General features: G+C 42.8%; 1 protein-coding gene across 10 annotated transcripts in view; it reads right to left on the reverse strand.

Annotated features, from left to right (window-relative positions):
• Positions 1 to 1,061: 1,061 nt before the first annotated feature.
• Positions 1,062 to 20,109, reverse strand: part of LOC138749933 (uncharacterized) — a 64,422-nt gene continuing 45,374 nt past the window's right edge. For 8 of the 10 annotated variants that reach the window (XM_069911997.1, XM_069911999.1, XM_069911995.1 and 5 more), the window contains 3 exons: positions 15,856 to 15,990; positions 6,663 to 6,759; positions 1,062 to 4,585 (listed from right to left, as the gene is read on the reverse strand). The gene's annotated coding sequence lies outside the window, so the exon portion shown is untranslated. The remainder of the gene's footprint in view (positions 4,586 to 6,662; positions 6,760 to 15,855; positions 15,991 to 20,109) is intronic. The other 2 variants (XM_069911998.1, XM_069911994.1) reach the window with 1 other exon arrangement.

Genomic DNA, 20,109 nt, shown 5'->3' on the forward strand with positions numbered 1-20,109 from the left:
TAATCCTAGTCAATATTGGGAAAGTTAAAATCTCCCATTTTTGCACCTTTCCACCACTTGCTAACATATCGGTTTCTTTAATTTCCACTGACAACTGCAAGGCCTGCAAAAGAAGCGCCAGTAAAGTTATCGCCCTGACCTATTCCTTATTTTCCCATATGGTCTTGTGGAATGTTCCCTCCAGGGTATCCTCAACCTTCTGCTGCGATGCTCTACCTCAGTGGTTCTCAACCTTTTTCATTCCGCTTACATACCACTTTATGCGAGTGGGAAGGGAAGGTTGAGAATCACTCCTCTAGACCCAACTGTAAATGAAATATTTTGCTTGAGAAAAATTGTCGTTGGCCCATTTCCTTTGGAGTTATGAAACCGTGCACATAACGAGTCCACGAGGTCCGATTAAAACAGTGGTTTTCAAACTTTTTCTTCCCATCCCCACATACCACCTTAAGCAATCCCTTACAAATCACAGAGCATCGATGGCACAAGGAATACTTAAAGTGGTACATGAGTGGAAAGAAAAAGGTTGAGAACCTAACCATTACAAATCCCACTCCTCATTTGCATACTCCTCCAAACCTATGTTTACAATGAATGGTAACCGAATTAGTGCTGGTTTTGCAAACATCCAGACTAAGGAAGTTTTGTAAAGATCAAAGAAACCCATGTTTCTTCTTCTGTGGTGTCATCCCTCTATTTGACATTGAGCAATTACAGCAGGCTTAATGCAACAGATCACACCATGAGGATATCTTTCTCTTTTTCTCTACTGTATAACTGAGTATATTCAACCTGAGCTAACATAAATACTGCATTAAAACTTTGGGGTTTTTTTGCCATCTAACACACAACAGACTAGTTGTGAAAGTGATAGATCTTCCAAATTTGCTGTAGAGGTACATGATCAGAGCAAAATGACATCAATTTTATATCAAATTAAGGCTGCAAGGTCTAACCAGAGAGAAATTAATCAAAGATGAAAGCAAGCTCATCCTTTGTGAACTGCTTTAAAAATTCAGAGAGAAGTGAACAAGATTTAGATGCATCCTGCAACAACCATATCTTTTTCGCAACAAAGCATCCTTTAATGTAATACAGCATCTCGTGTTTCACAGGAATATTTAAAATAACAATATTTAACACTCACTAAAGTAGATATCAGAGCAGGTGGCTTAAAGGTGGTCATTCAGATAGAACAGGTAGAAAAGAAAAGAAAACTCTTTGGGAATTAAAGTCAAAGCTGCATGACCTAATGCACATTCTTGAAAGTTGTAGCGTTCTAACATAGGAGAATGCATTTGTGAAAAATTATCGGGGAGGTGGCAGGTTTCCAGAGGCAATAGGAACCTCTGCTCCTTGGACTCGTGCTTTGAAATGTATTGTTTGATATTGCCTCCATATTATCCAAGGCTTATTCCGAAAGGACCCACCAGTCAATCTCCTTTCATTGCTGCATCTCATAATACCAGGGCACAGTGTCAATAGAAACCACTAACACCTTAAGTGATTGAAATGAAGCAATAATGGGCTAAGTGTGTGTACTGTCAAACCAAATGGAGGATTGGCTGAGTGATTGAAGGACAAAGTCAAGATTCAGGTCTCATGATTAATCTGCCAGCCCGTCACTCATGCTATAACTGTACTCTTCAAATCATAACATGAAGATGCTTACACTTGTCCGTTGTTTACCACTTATAGAGAAGGTGTGTGGATCGGAGGAGGTGTCCTACTAATATCAGTTGAGGACATTGGAAGCAGAATTCAGCCCCTCAGCCCAATGCTTGTCCTCCTTAAAAATTATTTTGCTTAATCTTTCTATCTCTGTCACTCTACAACGCCTTCTCCATACCCCTTCGTCTCATCTGTATCCAAAACCTATAGAGTCTTCCTTTGAAGTCAATTCATCCCTGAGGCTGCACAGCCCTCCAGGGTAAATTTTAATTACACATCATCCTGTGGGTGGAGGCCTACTGCGCTGTCTTGAACGGCAAATGTTTTATTTCAAGAGGGTGACTCCTGGTTCCAGGCGAAATCAGTAAATCCTATCACAATTTTGAATATTTCAGTGATATCAGCTCACTAGTTCGACTTTATTATCTTCAGGGCTTCCTCTAGGGGCACCAAGTTGCTCACACGTCATAAGGATTTGCAGGCAAATAGACAAATTGGCAATTGTAAATTGTGTTTGAGTCTAGGTGAGTGGAAGACTCTGTGAGAATAAAATGGGCTAGGAAAGGATTAGTGCAAAAATAGGCATAGATTTTGCAGTTGCCGTGAGGATTTGAACCTAGGTTCAGAGCTTTGCGAAAACGTACTGCTCACTTCAAGTGCGCTTTCACTTGGAAGAGTGATGAACATGCTGGTTAGCCTGTGATAGTGTCCAAGCGGTCGTGCAGAAAGAAAAAGGAGCACAGCCAAGAGGCCACAATTTCAGGTTAAAAGGGGATCAATTGAAAACAAATGTGGACAAATTTCTTTAGAAAGAGGGTCGTGAGCCTATGGAACTTGTTGCCACGGGCGGCAGTGGAAGCGAGGTCATTGGGCGTTTTTTAAGACAGAAATTGGCAGATATTTGATTAGTCAGGGTGTCAAGGGTTAAGGGGAGAAGGCTGGGGAGGGGGGAGTGCTGAGTGATAAGGATCAGCTCATGATTAAATGGCGGAGCAGACCCGACGGGCCGATTGGCCTACTTCTGCTCTTATATCTCGCGATCTATGTGAATACTGAGATAAACAGCAGAAGATGAGAGAAGGAGAAATGCTTGGTTTGCAGGAAGGAATGCCCCAAAGGTAATAAGGTGATTTTTTTTATTCTAGTGAAGAGGGAGAAAGACTGGGAGCAAGCAAAAGAGTAGAAAGTGCCATCGTCCACAGTAGGTGACTGCATGAGTGATCTGAGGGAGATTGCCATGAGCTTGAGGCCATGTCATTGAACAAGGCAGAGAAGAAATCAAACTGAGGAGCAGAGGAGGCTTTTGTCTTTTGTCAGTGAGGTGGGCTCTGCAGTCTTCTTCAAAGGAGGTTGCTGCCCGCCGAACTGTGAGGCGCCAAGATGCATGGTTTGAGGTGAAATCAGCCCACTGGCGGTGGTCAATGTGGCAGGCACCAAGAGATTTCTTTAGGCAGTCCTTGTATCTCTTCTTTGATGCACCTATGTCACGGTGGCCAGTGGAGAGCTCGCCATATAACACGATCTTGGGAAGGCGATGGTCCTCCATTCTGGAGACGTGACCTACCCAGCGCAGTTGGATCTTCAGCAGCGTGGATTCGATGCTGTCGGCAGTACCTTATCTCACATACTTCCTTTAAAGTACAAGGGCTTCAGTTCCCATATTTCCTTTGGCGCTCCACATTCCACAAACTCTTTCACATAATGCGGCAGAGTTCCCACACTCTCTTGAAGACTCTGATGTCTTTGTTCCCATCCTCCCTTAAAACACAATGGGGCCCCATTTCCCATGCTCCCTTTACTGAAATCAGTGGAAAATTATACCATGGTGTAACGTCTAACAGAAGTGAATTAAAAGTTTGGGAATATTCATGGGCATAATATCAAATAGTCTGCAAAATCTTTCCTTAAAAGGAAAACACTCCAAAACAAATATAAACAAATGCAAGATGTGCAGTACCATCTAGAGACATTGTCTGGTAGTGCAGAAACTGTCAGCATGACCAGGTCAGATGGAGGCCAACCATACTGTAAATAACTCAGAAAGGGTTTTAAGATCAGGCTGATTAAGAATCTAATGAGAAATACATTTAAATGAGCTGTGACTGCAAGCAGCAAAAAAAAAACTGCTCCAAGATGCCTTGTACTGTGCCTAAGACCATCATTACTTGCTCAAATCAGAAGCCGTGGATGATTGTGTGGGTGTGGGTGCTGCTGAGGAACCGAGACGCTGCCCTCAGAGCGGGCGACAAGGTGGCTCAAGCAAGAGCCAAGATGTCTAAGGCCATCGGAGAATCAAAATGTGCGCACGCCCAGCACATTCGCAATCACTTCCTGGACAGCAAGGACACTCGACGCATATGGAAGGGCACCCATGACATCACCAGCCACAAGACTACACCATCTGCCTCTGCTGGTGTGGCCTCCATCCCAGATGCACAGAACAACTTCTAGCGTGTTTTGAGGTGAAAAACGATGTGGCGGTGAAGAAGACCACCTCTCCTCCAAATGACCAGGTGCTGTGACAGTGGCCGAAGTGAGGAAAGTGTGAGGTAAATCAACCCACGGAAAGCTGCTGGTCCAGATAACATTCCCAGTTGAGTGCTCAGGGGGTGTGCGGCTTAGTTGGCGGATGTTCTCACCAACATCTTTAACATCTCCCTGAGAAGTACGTGGTCCCAACGTGCTTCAAAGCTGCCACATTGTCCCTGTGCCAAAGAAGATGTCTGTGTCCTGCCTCAATGACGACCACCCTGTGGCACTCACGTCCATTGTCATGAAGTGCTTCAAGAAGCTCATCATGGGGCACATCCAGCTCTTGCTGCCCCATCACTGGAGCCTCCTGCAGTTTGCATACAGATGCAGCTGCTGTATGGACGATGCCCTCACCACCGCCCTCCATCTAGCCTTCAACCACCTGGAAAACAAGGATTCATATGTTCAAATGCTATTTATTGACCAGTTTAGCATTCACCTCAGTAACTGATAAGGAAGTTGAGCTTGCTGGGACTAAACACTAAACACCTCTCTCTGCAATTCTATTCTTGACTACCTATCAGGGAGACCTCAAGCAGTTGGGATCAGTAATTGAGGCCGGGGGCCCCCAGGGCTGCATGTTTAGTCCACTGCTGTTCACTCTGCTGACGCATGACTGTACGGCTAAACACAGCTCGAACCACATCATCAAGTTCATTGATGACGTGGTCAGCCTGATCAGTGAGAATGAGGAGTCAGTGTACAGAGATGAGATGCAGTCACTAACAGACTGGTGCAGAGCCATCAACCTGTATCTGAATGTTAACAAACTACAGAGATAGTTGTCAACTTCGGGAGGGCCCAGGGGGAAACCACGCTTCACTGACCATTGACGGCTTCACCATTGAGGTCACAAAGAGTATCAATTTCCTTGGAGCGAACTTGGCAGAGAATCTCACATGGTCCCTTAACACCAGCTCCATAGCCAAGAAAGCCCAGCACCACCTCTACTTCCCATGAAGGCTGAGGAAAGTCCATCTCCCACCCTCCATCCTCACTGCATTCTACAGAGGATGTATAGAGAGCACCCTGCACAACTGCTTCACCACCCGGTTTGAAAGCTCGGACCGCAAGACCCTGCAGAGGATAGTGAAGTCAGTGGAAAAGATCATTGGGGGCTTCTTCCTACCATAAAGGACATCTACAACACTCGATGCAGGTGAAAGGCAATAACCATTGTGAAGGTCTCCACACACCCCTCATGTAAACTGTTCTCCCTTCTGCCATCTGGTAGGACGTACCGTAGCACTTGGGTCCTTATGTCCAGATTGGGCAACAGATTTTCCCCCCCAAGCCATCAGGCTCCTGAATCCACAGAACATAAGTGGATAGTGGACCGTGGACTTTTACTTCATATGTCTTAATATTTTAATGTATTTAACTTTTATTCTAACTTATATTTATGTAAATATGCCCCGTGGTCCTGGAGAAATACTATCTCGTTTTTACCATGAACGATAAATAAAAGTGGCTTGACTTAACTTTAAAGCACATATAGGATTATGGATGGGATTATGTCATAACAAAAGCCTGATCCTACACATTTACATCTGTTTGTACATAAACTGAAGTTCGAGGCAAGAAGAATTCATATGCTCAAGCATTCATTGCAAATTCTTTATCAACAAAAACGAGCATATTCATACAAAGTACCTTCAATGTTATGCAAACAGTTCAATCCCTGAACTGCACTTTCAAGATAGAGAAGATTTTCTGACTTGTGTTTGAATGGTCCCAAGGCAGCACATCCTTCAGAACTTGTACAAACCTTCCACACCATCTCCCGCCAGCAGGAGAAATTTAAGAGCAAAACTCATTTAACATTTGGTGCAGCAAGAGTTATAAATACATCATGATGAGATGTTAATGGGGTGATAACTAACTTTTGCCAAATTTCTTCCTATTGTTCCTAACTGTGTACTAAAAACAAGAGAGACTGCAGAAGCTGTGATTGTAGTTAATGAACAAACTTGCTCGAGAAACTCAGCAGGTCCTGCAACGTCCTTGGTGGCAAAGATTCAGTACGTAATCAATGCTTCGGCCAAGTGAGGTTTCATATAGAGCTTCCATGCAATTATTATTCATAATCTATCCTGCAGTCATGATTCAGCCCTCTTCACTCTCCCTCAAGAAAATCAATTATTTTGTGTTACAATCAGTTGGCAAACAACAGAAAGCATCTCAAGAAGGCTAAACATATTATAATTAAGTGAATTAGTATTTCAGTTTACCAACAACATCTGTGGATGTGCTACACTATGTTCGTGGCACTTAAACTGTTTAATGAATAATAACGTACTGCAACTGAATTAAAAATTATCACCAGTCTCAATATCAAGATGCATTTCAATGCCGAATATTACCAAGAGAATAACACCAAACATGGGACATGATATTGCTTTAAGATATCGACAGTTCAAATATCAGCCACATTTTATTACATCAACCTGTTTTCATACCTGGGAACCCCTGCATTATGCTATCTGGCCATTCAAGCAGAGAAGTCCAGCTCAGTAATGCAGCCGCAACATGTGGTTGGTGGAGGGGAAACCACACCTACAGAGGAGACAGGCAGAAGGGGTGAGATGTTACAGATCTTTCAACCAAAGCCAATCTTCCTTCAGCTCCACTTTGCCTTGTGAAACAGAGTGGAGTACAGTTGGCCAAACAAACAGAATGCTGGAGGAACTCAGCAGGTCAGACAGAAGTTCTGATTCCTGATCCAAGGCTTGTGGACGCTGCCCGACACACTGAGCTCCTCCAGCATTTTGTGTGCTTCTCCAGTTTTCCAGCATCGGCCTTCTTTCTTGTTTTCCTCATGAAGACCCTTTGCGACTGTTCAAACTAAAGAAATCTGCAGATTACTCCCTAATGCTACCTTTAAGTCAATGATAGAGCATTGCTCCATGCATAGAAGATGTACTGAGGATTGTGAAGACAAATTATGGTCTCCAGAGCATCACTAATAACCGCAAAGACACAACCACTAAGAAGGTATAGAAAGTCCCACAATATAAAAAGACCTACTCTAATATCTCCTCACTAATTTATCACTTGCTGTTGGGAAAGATTGCCATCGAATCACGGAAACTCAAACTCCATCATGTTATGCGACTTCACTGTTTAATGGGATAAATTCAGCTCTGACTTAAAAGTTTATACTCTATTATCAGAACAATGCTACTCTACAACTTGGGGCAGCATGGTTAGCGTGGCAGCTAGCGCAATGCTGCTACATTGCCAGGGTTCGAATCCAGCACTGTCTATAAGGAGTTTGTATGTTCTCCCTGTATCTGCATGTGTTTTCCCTAGGGCCTCCGGTTTCCTCCCACAGTTCAAAATGTATTGGGTGTTAATTGGGTGTAATTGGGTGGCACGGGCTCGTGGGGCAAAAGGGCTTGTTACCGTGCTGTATGACTAAATTTAATTTTAACAATTTTAATTTAAAACTTCAACCAATCTCAAAAGGAACATTTGACACAACTCTTTAAAAAAATGCCAAATGAGTGAAGTCTATAACAAGTATTCACAACACATTCTTGGCAATGGTCGGCGTAGCGGTTAGGGCAACGGCTTTACAGCACCAGCAATCGGGACTGGACTAGGGTTCGACCAGACTGGCATGCTGTCTGTAAGGAGTTTGTACGTTCTCCCCATGTCTGCAATGGGCTTTCTCCGGGGGCTCCAGTTTCTTCCCACCATTCAAAACGTACCGGGAATGTAGTGTAAATTGGGCGACACAGACTTATAGGGCCGTAAGGGCTGTTACCATGCTGTACGTCTTGCACAGCCAATCAACCACAGTTGAGAAATAACCTCTGCAATCTTTAAACTTCATTTTATGAATAGACAATTAATGGAAGCAGACAACTCCACAAACATCCCTGTCTTCAATTAAGTACTTCTGACCATGCTTAAGTTGGGGTCCCAAATGGATGAATCACTTCAACCTCATCCTGATATTCACATCCATGTGACATGAAGAAGAAACTCAGTGTAATCGATAGAGCTGCTCTAAGAGCAGCTGTTGCCACCATCCAGTTGGCCTACTCAAGAACTACTATTCAATTCAAGCTGTTCTATTGCCCAACTGACCAAAACTGCCGAGGAATTTTCCCTCCATGAAAAGCAATGTCAATCACCATGCTATTCACCTGCATGTCAGCATTGTCGTTAAATAGCACAATGCAAATGATGAAAAGTTGATGGATCAGGCAGCAACCACAGAAAAAAATGGACAGTCAACGTTTCGAGTTGGTGTCCTCTCTGGAGACAGAGTCCGAACCCGAAACATTGACTATCCATTTCTCTGCCTGTCTCACTGAACCCTCCAGCCCCTTGTCTGTAGTTCCTGTGCTTCACTTGTTACCACTGAAGTTCGGTCTGGGTTTGACTATGCCATTCAGGCTCACTGCAGCCTTGGTCAAATCTTGGACTAAAGAGCTGTACTCTGGAGGTGAGAGTGACTCCCCCGAACATTGAACAGTGTTTGACTGAGCATGGCATCAGGGTTGAGACTCTAATCAAAGTCAAGGTGAATGGGCAACCAATCTGGCCAAGCTTATTGCTTGCACAAATTGTTATTGGAGACCAACTATCTTAGTATCTGCCTACCACTGCAACAGTTCACCAGTGGCAGTGTCTGAGCTTCAACAATGGCCTTCACTCTGTCGTTAAGTCAGGTGTGGAAATTCTTGCTTGTGATTATACTTTTCTCTTTATAATCCAATAGTTTAGTTTAATTACTGACATCAACACTTAAGGAGTTATTTTGACCAGAAACATAACTCCATAAATACAAGTTCAAGTTTATCAGCTGATTGTATAAGTTCAACCCAACAAAACTGCATTCTCGGGTCCTGGGTGAAAAATCATGCAAACACAATACACATACATATGCAATATGAATATACTGTTACGGAGTCCAGAAGACCCCAAAAACCAGCAGCATTAGATCTGTCCCACAACACAAAGGGTCACTTCAACAAAAGTAATTTTTTATTATTTTTCAACAAGAAAACAGAATTAAACTTTAACTTATTACTTCTTCTTTGGCTTGGCTTTGTGGACGAAGATTTATGGAGGGGTATGTCCACGTCAGCTGCAGGCTCGTTGGTGACTGACAAGTCCGATGCGGGACAGGCAGGCACGGTTGCAGCGGTTGCAAGGGAAGATTGGTGGGTTGGGGTTGGGTGTTGGGTTTTTCCTCCTTTGACTTTTGTCAGTGAGGTGGGCTCTGCGGTCTTATCAACTTACTTAACCTACCTAATCCTCCCTCTAATACTAAGTGCAGGTGTGTGTAATGTATATTTAAGATTTAAAAAGTTCTTTGGATCACAGTTCAATCTCACTGGTTGCAGGCAATTCTTTTACTGTTCACAGAAGTTAGCATTAATAAAGTTCACCAGGCTTTGGTACTTAACAGGCAAATGGTTACCACTCAGGAGGGTTCTTGTTGATCTTCAGAAAGAGATTCCTTTTGTTCCAGGATATCCGCACCTGATTCCTGTTTAATCAGCCTTCCTGATGAAACTTTCCCCCTTGAGGGTTCTCCAGATGATCCTCCTTCTTTCAGGTCACCTTTCAGACAGCCAGTCTTCTCCTTTGACCAGACAGTCTTCCAAACGTTTGGCAGATTTGTCCTTCTGGAACTGATTTCTGTCTCCTTTCTCTCTGCTTCACACCCTCCTCTCTGAGAGCAAGACTGTTCTGTCTGCCTGCAAAAATCACATGCTCTCCCAGGCAAGCTGTATGCTGCAACTTTATTGTTCTTTTTGCAAAAAGCACTCTGCAGAAGTCCTGCAAATATTCTGTGCTTTAAAATGTTTGTGTGCAACCTGCCCTAATAATCCTTCCCAAAACACCTCTAAATACTCCGTCTCAATACACATGTAAAAATAAATAAATATTGTTTCATAAATGGTAGCGTCTCGGAAGGTTAGGATGACCAGTTCATTCAGTCAATCAGCAGTCTCACTGCTCATGGTAAGAAGATATTTCTCAATCTAATGGTTCTGACTCTGATGTTCCTGCATCTCTTTCCTGACAGGAGTAGCTGAAAGATACTGTGATAGGGGACCTCAATGATTTTGTGAGCCCACTTTAAACAATGATCCCTGCAGATCATTCAATGGAGGGGGAGGGAGACCCCAGTAATCCTCTCTACCACTCCTATGGTCCTGTGGATGAACTTCCGATCTAATGCTCTATAGCAACTACACCACACTGAGATGTCGTTGGCCAGGACGTTCTTTAGAGAGCTCCTGTAGAAAGATGGTGGCTGGTAGCCTTGCCTACCTCAGTCTTCTCAGGAAGTGCAGTAGCTGTGGCACCATCCTGACAAGTGAGAGAACGTTGCGTGTCCAGAATAGGTCACCACTCAAGTGGACTCTGAGGAACTTGGTGCTCTCTACTCTCTCCACTACAGATCTATTCATGTTTAGTGGAGGTTGGTCATCCCTGGTCTTCCTCAAGTCCACAATCATCTCCTTTGTCTTGTCCACATTGAGACTCAGGTTGTTATTCTCGCACCATTTCAGCAAACACTCTGGGTACACAAGCAGGTCAGAGACTGGATATTAACTCCTCAGAGTCTTCCCACGAGTGACAAGCTATTTGATGGAATACATCACCACAGCTCCAAGAACATTAAGGAAAATTGACACTATCCAAAACAAAGCAGCCGACTCGACTGGCAGCTGGTGAACCAATTTAAAGTTACATTCTCCACTACCAATGTGCCTTGGCTGCAGTTCGTTTTGTCCACATAACAAACCATAAAAACCCAGCAAGGCTTCAACCACAGCAAATTTAAATCCTGTGACCACTGCCATCATTTTTAAATTTTAAATTTAGACATTCAACACAGTAACAGTTCACTTTGGCCCATAAGTCCATGCTGCCCAATTACACCCAATTAACCTACAACCTCCAGTACATTTCAAATGGTGGGAGGAAACCAGAGCACCCAGGAAAAACCCAAGCAGACGCAGGAAGGTCATACAAATTCCTCACAGAGAATGTGGGATTCGAGCCCCCATCCTGATTGGTGGCGCTGAAACACTATGCCAACCGCTCCTTTGTATCAATTACTCACTAACACTGAATTAAAATTCTGTCTTCTCTCCCTACCAAGCAGTGGGAGAACCTACATTGCGCACACACACTGGAGTATTTCAAGAAGGTGACACTCCTCCAGATTCTCAAGGACGCTGAGAGATCATCAATAAATGCCTCACCAATTATCGCATACCCCAAGAATTAATATAAAAGAATTAAACATGAGATCCACTTTATTTTATGTCGATGCCCGTAAGCACTGGCCCATTGTTCTACTCAATTTATTACCATTCCAACCGTTCCAACTGTAAATAAAATCAGTGTGATGCTTACATGAATGGCTGTTCTGATTGACCATGTAGCCTCATCAGCCTTTGAAGAAGCTGTGAGCACCCATTTTAAGTGATGACATACGACCGCATCAAGCATTTCAGTCTGTGTAAGTGCACATGTATCCAAGCTCAAAGAGCAAAAATTCATGCGTCAACAGGCATCGGAATAAACGTTATATTTAGCTTATTAAGCAGAAATTAAAAGTTAGTGAGTGGCTTCATGACAAAATTCCTGTATCTGAGGCAGAAGGTGATAGTGTTGGTGAGTGGAGATTAGGATGAGGTTTCTTAATAGAGGCTGGCTTCTGGAGTTAACTGTCCTGCCCATTGTTGCACATCATCCTTCTACATATACCCTCTGTGAAATTTCAGCTAGTTTAGCATAATTTTCTTAACAACAGTTAATCCTTTTGATCTGCTTGGAGTAAAATTTAAAAGGACAGAAAATACAGCAGTGCATTCCCTCATAATTAAGTGAAATACTATTTCAGTTTAGCAGCAATCAACATTTATGGATGTGTTAAAATATTCGCATGGCAGTAAAACCATTAATGCATATCAAATTGCTCAAAGCACAACGTTATGGCTTTGAAAATTATTAACAGAACCAACAATGAGACTTACTTTATTTGTGTATATCAATAATTCAAATATTATCACAGTTATATTATCTTAAAATATCAGCAATTTAAATATCACATTCCACATAACACCATACATTGCCAATAACTCAGAGGTCCGACTCTCTGATTTTATCTCCCTCCTCTAGTACTCGTGGCCAGTTAAGAAAGGAAGATGCGGCATTGCAGCTGCTTAAGTGCACGACTGTTCTGAATTACACATTGGCTGTGATATCTCCCTCCAAGGCCATAATAGAGGCTACAGGGCCCAGGAAACTGTCCAAATCAATTTTGAGAGAAGACTAGCAATGGTGCCAAGCACCACAGGCTCTGCAAAGTAAGTACAACATGCATCCAAACATAGAGCTCAATAATAAATCAAAATAAACTCAGCTGAAGGAATAGTGCATTTATGTGGCCATCAATTAGAAGTGAGAATGAAAGTTGAGTATAGATTTCAGGGCACAATGCTAGTTACAGACATATTCTATCTTATATTATTCTGACAGAGGTAATAACTAATCTTCATGAATTAATTACCACACCTACTGCAACTTCCACTGGTTGCGATAGAAGGTGCAAGCAATCTGGATGACAAGAAGTGGAGGTGCATTGGAGGCAGCAAATGTCGTCAACAGAAGCAAGGAGCAGAGCGGATTGTTTGGAGTCAGCAATAGTAAACAGTTCACAAACTCGGACAGCAATAGCATCTGGATGCCACCTTACAGCCCCTGGAGCCAGGCTTTCAGTGCAGGAAGATATTTAAATTTAGACACACAGATTTATGACCATGATGGCGACAGAGGATTGGTTGTAACTCGGGTTTGGTTATGTCAGGGAATGTGGACCTTGGGCTGCCGATGGGAAAAGGGGACCTTGGGCTGCCTCAGGGAATGGGGACCTCGGGCTGCCATAGGGAATGGGGTCCTCGGGTTACTGTGGAGAATGGGGATGGGTTGCCGTGGGGAATGGGGACCTTGGGCTGCCGTGGGGAATGGGATTGGGGACTTTGGGCTGCTGCCTGGAGCAGGCACCGTTGTATTCAGTACTTTTACCTCAAAATATGAATGTATAGTAGTTTTTATCATTTTTTTATAAGTATGGTTGCATGTGCGGGTGGACGTAATTCATGCAGGTTGAAAGTCGAGGACTACCTATACAGCACGGCAACAGGCCCTTCCGGCCCGTGAGCTCATGCTGCCCAATTACACCCAAATGACCTGCAACCCTAGTAGGTTATGAAGGGTGGGAGGAAACCGGAGCACCCAGAGGAAACCAACGCAGACACAGGAAGAACGTATAAACTCCTTTCAGACAGCGCTGGATCCTAACCCCATTTGCTGGCCCTGTAACAGGGCCAGCTAACCACGCTGCCTTTTTTTTGTAACTACACAAGGGCAAAGGGAAACGCTCACACTCTTCCACTTATTCCGGAAGTGTCATTGAACATCAAGCATTCATTTATTATTTGTAAATTTGGATATGAAATTTAATCCGAACAATGATCTCCCATTCTCTTGAACTCTGCTGTTAAAGAATGTTTAATGCACTAACAAGGCAGCAATAAGCACCATCTCAGAGCAGCTGGTTAATACTGTTTTTATTGCCAGTCCACCAAAACCTGGTGAAACACTGTGAACCAATACGTCCATTCCTTCAGAATACTAGTGCTCCGTGGCACATATCACAGCAGAGTGGGAGGACCACCACACTGATGTCTCCCACTTCATCTTTGATTGGGCATGCATGAAATTCTACGGTGTTCTGAACAAAGGAACAAAGGAGTGCCCTACTGCTACATGAATGTAAGCTTGATCCACATCAGTCTGTTGGAGGACATGTGACATCCTCAATGCTCCTTAGTAGATTAGAATCAACAAACACGGTGGCAGTTGTCTGAGCTTCACTCACATGTACCACTGCATTGGGTGACTGCAGTGGAATATAGAATAGCTGGGACTATATAATAATTGGAACTATTGAAATTGAGTTGTTGCACCATAATTAAAAATCTAGGATTAATTGAATACATGAACGAATCTAACGAATTAAACAGTATAACGGGGAATAACTAACTGAGGGTGCCCTGCGCTTCTGATGTAAATTATTTATGACCCTACTCAGAAACAAGTCAATTTGTACGATACAAAGCTAAGTGGGTTAGCGAGCAGTGGATGTTAAGATGGATGGTTAAGTGGACTGAAGGGGGGAAACACACGGTGTCTACAATACTGTATTTAGGTTAAGTGAATTAACAAGACTGATAGTCAAATTTTTTTTAAAGCGTTATGTTGGGCCTTGTAAAGATATGGTATTGATAAGCATTTGTTGGGAGCGGTGTGTGCAGTTTTAGACTTTGTTTCAAAAGGAATATAGACTAGCCTTAGAAAGAGCAGATCCGGTAGATTTAACCCCAGGATGGAGAGGTTGTTCTAAGAAAAGAGACTAAATTACATTGGACAATGAACATTTGGCTTCCTGAACACTATGGATTTTAGGCTACTGATCATGAAAATCACCTTAAGATTTTCCTATCAGGTTTAAATATAACCTATTTTATAATCTATAGCTATAACTACATCCAGCTGAGTAACAACATGCTTCAAGCACACAAAACCATGAGGTGCAACATGTCATTGAAAATTCATTTTCTGCATTTGCACTTGGCCTTCTTCCCTGCTGATCTTGGTGAAGTCAGTGACGAACATGGTGAAAGGTTTTGACAGGACATTGTGACCACGGAAAAAGCAGGATCATGGCAACTGAATTCTATCAATGCTGGCCAGCTGTTGTTAGACACTGACATGAGAGGCATCAGATGCTGAGTACAAACAAAAATCAGCGGCAAAACATTTTTAGGACAGTTGAACTGACACAATGTGTCAGCATCATTATGGAGGAAGCAAACCTTCTGAATCAAATTGTTGCCCCGTGTAATAAAAGTGATAAGTGAGATACATGAGATGCTGAGCAAGACGGGTTTGGGAGATGCTGAGAGGTTGTGCCATCCAGCTGGAGAGTTTAGAACAAGGCACGAAGTGTCTGGACAAGGCCCAGGATATTTCATTCTGAGAGGCGAAATGTGTTCACATTAAATGGCTGCAAAAGTTAGGAATCTTCTACTTCCAATGCTTAATCATTGATTCGAGGCAAGACTGAGATACAGTATGTGGAGTTTGGAGATCAGGAATCAGAGGACCCGAAGATCAGGTCGGAGAGAAGATGAGACGCAAGATTAGCCAAGAGTCTGGCGGAACGATGGAGCAAGTTTAAGTGCTTCTCTGGCCTGAAATTTCTTCTGTTTCTAATATTCTTCTGTTCTGATATAGATTCAATAGTGTTGAACAACCCCAAATGTCCATCTTCCTCAGAACTAAAAATCATGGGTGCTGAACCCTGTCTTTTGCTGATCCGCAGCTCACTTTTCACACACTTAAGAACTGAGATTGTCTTTTTTATGGCATTGGAGCCTTCCTGCAATGAACAAAATAACTCTGCAACTGAGAGCATCTGAGTCATTGAACTTGAAGTCTTTTAGCCAACTTTCCTAATATTTGAGGTAGAAGGTTTAGCCATCACAAGCGCACAATGTCAATGGCTGTTTCGTGTTAAGGGGCTGAAAGATCAGAAATAAAACTTACTGGTGCTAGACTGCAGGGCACCTCCGCAGTTCTTCAGCACAATGAGTTGTTTCACGTCTTCCTCCCACATCAAATCAGCCAATGAACCACTCTATCAGCCAAAGTTAGATTTCTCCTTGCATGCACTTGGATCCACTGTAATAGTTGGAGAGAGTATTTATTTAAGTTTACTTATCACATTCTACCTAGTACCGCAGTCTAACAGGTCAGCTCGAACATGCATGCAACCATTGAAACTAGAATGGCAGGAGCGTAATTACAGAATGTAAAGTTGCAAGGGAAAAAGAAGATCAATTAGTACAAAGAAAAGGACATCAAGAGATGGCTCTTTTTGGGGTTCATTCAAGAGTCCAATTAGGTGCAGGGAAGAAACTGTCTTTTAGCATGTTAGTGAGATATTTCATACTTTTGAGCCTATGGGTAGAGGGAGAGGAGATTGTGTCTATGGTGTGACGGGTCCTTCAGAGCATTGGATGTATTTCCCAAGTGGCAGAAGATGTAGATGGAGTCCATGGAGGGGAAGGAAGTTCTGAGCTGCATCCACCACCTTATGTAGCTTCTTCTAGTCTTGATCAGAGCAGTTGCCGTACCACACAGGGCTGCATCCAGGAAATATGCATTAGATTGCATACCTGTAAAAGTTACTGAAAGACAAGGGAGATGGGCTAAACTTGCTTAGTCTTTGTTGGGCATGACCAGTTACCTCAATAATCGCAAGGACAAAGGCTGAGGGGAACAATAGGCTTTATTGTACATAAGACTTGAGCTGGCCCGGATCCAAGTGAGGGAAGTGCGGGGAAGGGAGAGGTGGCTCGACCTTTATGGTCTAGGCCACAGGGGAGAGTATCATCAGGGGGCGGGCCAGCCCGTGTCTTTACCGGCCAATGACTATATACAATCCATACCATTACTTCTAAGAAAATAGAACTGTGGGTGTGTTTTCTTAAATATCATTAATGATGTGATGTTACTAGACAAATTCCATGCTTTGGAGAACTTAGCAGATATTAAAGGAACTAGAGATTTGGGTACTTTCTGAAGTTTACTTGTTACAGGTTATAAACATTGAATCAAATGTTGTTGTTTTAAAATGTCTGAAATAAAATCTCCCCACTTATATCTTCCTACTTGTTTCAAGAAGGCCACCACCATCCCAATACCAAATAAATACACAATAATGGGCCTAAAGTCAATGCTCCGATATCCACCCTTATGAAGTGATTTGAGAGGCATTCATGGCTCACAGCAACTCTAAACTGCCAGTCAGCCCTGATCCACTTCAATTTGTTTATTGTCCAAACAGGCAGAGACCAGCTCCCTACCTCTCCACACAACAGGTTAGCGTAGCAGTAAGCACAACGCCTTTACAGAGCCAGCAATTGGGACCGGACCGGGGTTCAAATCCCGCACAGTCTGTAAGGAGTTTGTACGTTCTCCCGGGGGCTCTGGTTTCCTCCCACCATTCAAAAAATGAACCATGGGTGTAGGTCAATGGGGTGTAAATTGCGCAGCATGGACTCGTGGCTGAAATGGCCTGTTACTGTGCTAATATCTAAATGATTTAAAAAAAAACCCTGGAACACCTGGAGACTAGGCTCACCTATGTCAGACTAAGTACAGTTCCACCTTCAGCACCCCAGTCCCCAGAAAACTTTGGGATCCATCTAGGCCTCAGTGCCCCTCTCTGCAACTTCCTATCTAACAGACTGCAATCAGAGAAGATGGGCCGCAACGTCTCCTCCACGAATCCACTCAGTCCCAGACTACACCCCTCTACACCCACAATAGTACAGCTAAATACTGCTCCATTTCCATCTTTGGATTCACTGAGTACACCACAGTTGGAGGACAAGTATCAAATAATGTTGCAGTGAACATAGAAAGGAGAATGAAAGTCTAGTGGCATGGTGCCAAGACAACAAACTCTTTCCCAGCATCAATAAGACAAGTGATCGTTAACTTCAGGAGAGGGGCAGGGGCTATAAACTCTATCCATATTAACGTGGTTGCCTTGCTGAAGGATTCCATAAAAAATATTGCAGTTTTACAAACATTTTGGCAGATGGTGGGTGAGGTAAGGAATCCAGTGTGGTGATGAAGAATGGTATAGATTGTGTTCTCCTATTTGTTGTTTGAGGTAGAAAACATAAAATACGCTTAACTGTAATAAACAAGCACGATGTAAGGATTGCTGCAAGGAGAACATTGAAGCTAGCTTACTTGTCTCAAAATGTTTCTCAATTTATCTTAAAATATATAGTAAATAAAACTACTATATCAATAAGGGAAATCATGGAGAGCCAGGACTCCATTTCTACTATGTTTCTGCTCTACTGACGGAGATACCCTTCCAGGCAAATTCTACTCTAAACATTATTGCAATATGCACACTGTAACAAGTCATATGGTACAATTCTTAATGTGTTCCTGTTGGTCTGCTCCCAGTTTACAGCTGATTTTTAAAATGTATTTAGACATATAGTTCGGCACACGAGTCCATGCTGTTCAATTTATACCCAATTAACCTACGTCCCTGGTACATTTCAAATGGTGGGAGGAAACCGGACCCCCTGGGGAAAACCCACGCAGACACAGGGAGAATGTGCAAACTCCTTATAGACAGTGTGGGATTCGAACCCCGATCCCAATGGCTGGTGCTGTAAAGGCATTGGACTAACCAGTACGCCAACCGTGCCGCCCATGTCCTCATATCTTAAAGGAACACAATGTAACCAGCCAATAAGGCATTCAAATTAGCCAGAGTTTTAAATTTTTTAAATTTGGACAAACAGCACAGTTATGGGCCATTTCGGCCCACGAGTCCACACCTCCCAATTTACACCCAATCAACCTACTCCCCTGGTTCATTTTGAAGGGTGGCACAGTTGGCATGGAGGTTTTAGACAAAAGCTCTTGTATCAATGAGGAAGCTAAATAGAAAAATACAGGTTTTTATCTTGCTCAGGCAGAGCTAACTTGATCCCTTGAGGTGAAGATAAAGCCATCTGTGCTATTCTGATAATCAAGCAACATAATATCTCAGGAATAAAAGGCAATTGGAATCAATAATTTCTGAGCCCTAAAATGGGTCTGACTCGCCTTGGTTTAGATTCAAAGCCTTTTACAACAATGCTTCAAAGAACGATTTGTCATTAATTTACCACTATTTAAAAAAAAGTTAAGAACATGAATCATTTTTCTCTCAGCAAAATCTAAAGCACTTGTAAAGTAACCTGCATGAATGCAGATACAATAAAGAGTGAATTTAAAGACTATGATGTATAATTCCAACTGATTACTTGGAACAAGCAGGTCTGCCAATCATTTCTTTTGTTGTATCTATATTAAGAGCTGAAATGAAAAGCGTAAAGAATGTGCTCGGCAGGTAGCTTACCAAGAAGTTAGGAGGTCAGTCATACCCACGGGCTGAAAGAAATCTTTGATGAATTTAATTAACTAACTCTCTGTGATCGTGTTTGCGATTTTGTGTCTTTGACAAAAACACCGAAGCATTTGAAAGCTGTAATTGTACATTATGCAATATTCCACCTTGAGGATGAAGACAATTTGAGGGATGGGCCAGGATTAGCAGCTCAATGTTTCTGTAGCATCTGAAGCCTGAAGCCTGGATAGAGATGGAGGTAAGAAAGGAGGGGGAATTGTGTTTTTGATCAGGAAAAATGTCCAGTGGGACGACCGGTATATGGATGGAACTTGCAAATAAGAAGAGGGTGATTACAGTACAACTCTGGTTATCCAAAATGATCGAGACCAGGCCTATATCAGATAAACAGGTTATTCAGAGAACTGGTCATAATTTTAAAAAAACAGTCCAGTAGTGTAGTGCGTGTCGAAAGAACCAATGACTTGCTGATCCAAACCAAGGCTTTTATTAACTAAAAGACTGGAGCATATCACAAGTAGGTCGACCAGTCCAGAATGACCTGGTCTGAGTAGGAGCAATCCTTTAAGACCTGCCAGTAGGTGTGGCTACACTCTCAGCCAATCACAGTCATCCTACACGACCATCTGTACATCTGTACATATACACATTGGTGATAGAATCTGGACTATCACAAGTAGCAACCGCAAATCACTTGTAACAATGTTTAAACAACAACAAACAACAAGGGAAGACTAAGACTTTTTAAGTCCTAAAATTATGTTTAATTCACACAAAAATTATTCACTTACACCTCCCCACCGAGACCATGCTCCTGCCTGGGTGCCCAAGGTCCCTGCTGCTGCCAGGAG

This window comes from Narcine bancroftii, chromosome 14 (assembly GCF_036971445.1).
Source record: "Narcine bancroftii isolate sNarBan1 chromosome 14, sNarBan1.hap1, whole genome shotgun sequence".
NCBI lineage: Eukaryota > Metazoa > Chordata > Chondrichthyes > Torpediniformes > Narcinidae > Narcine > Narcine bancroftii.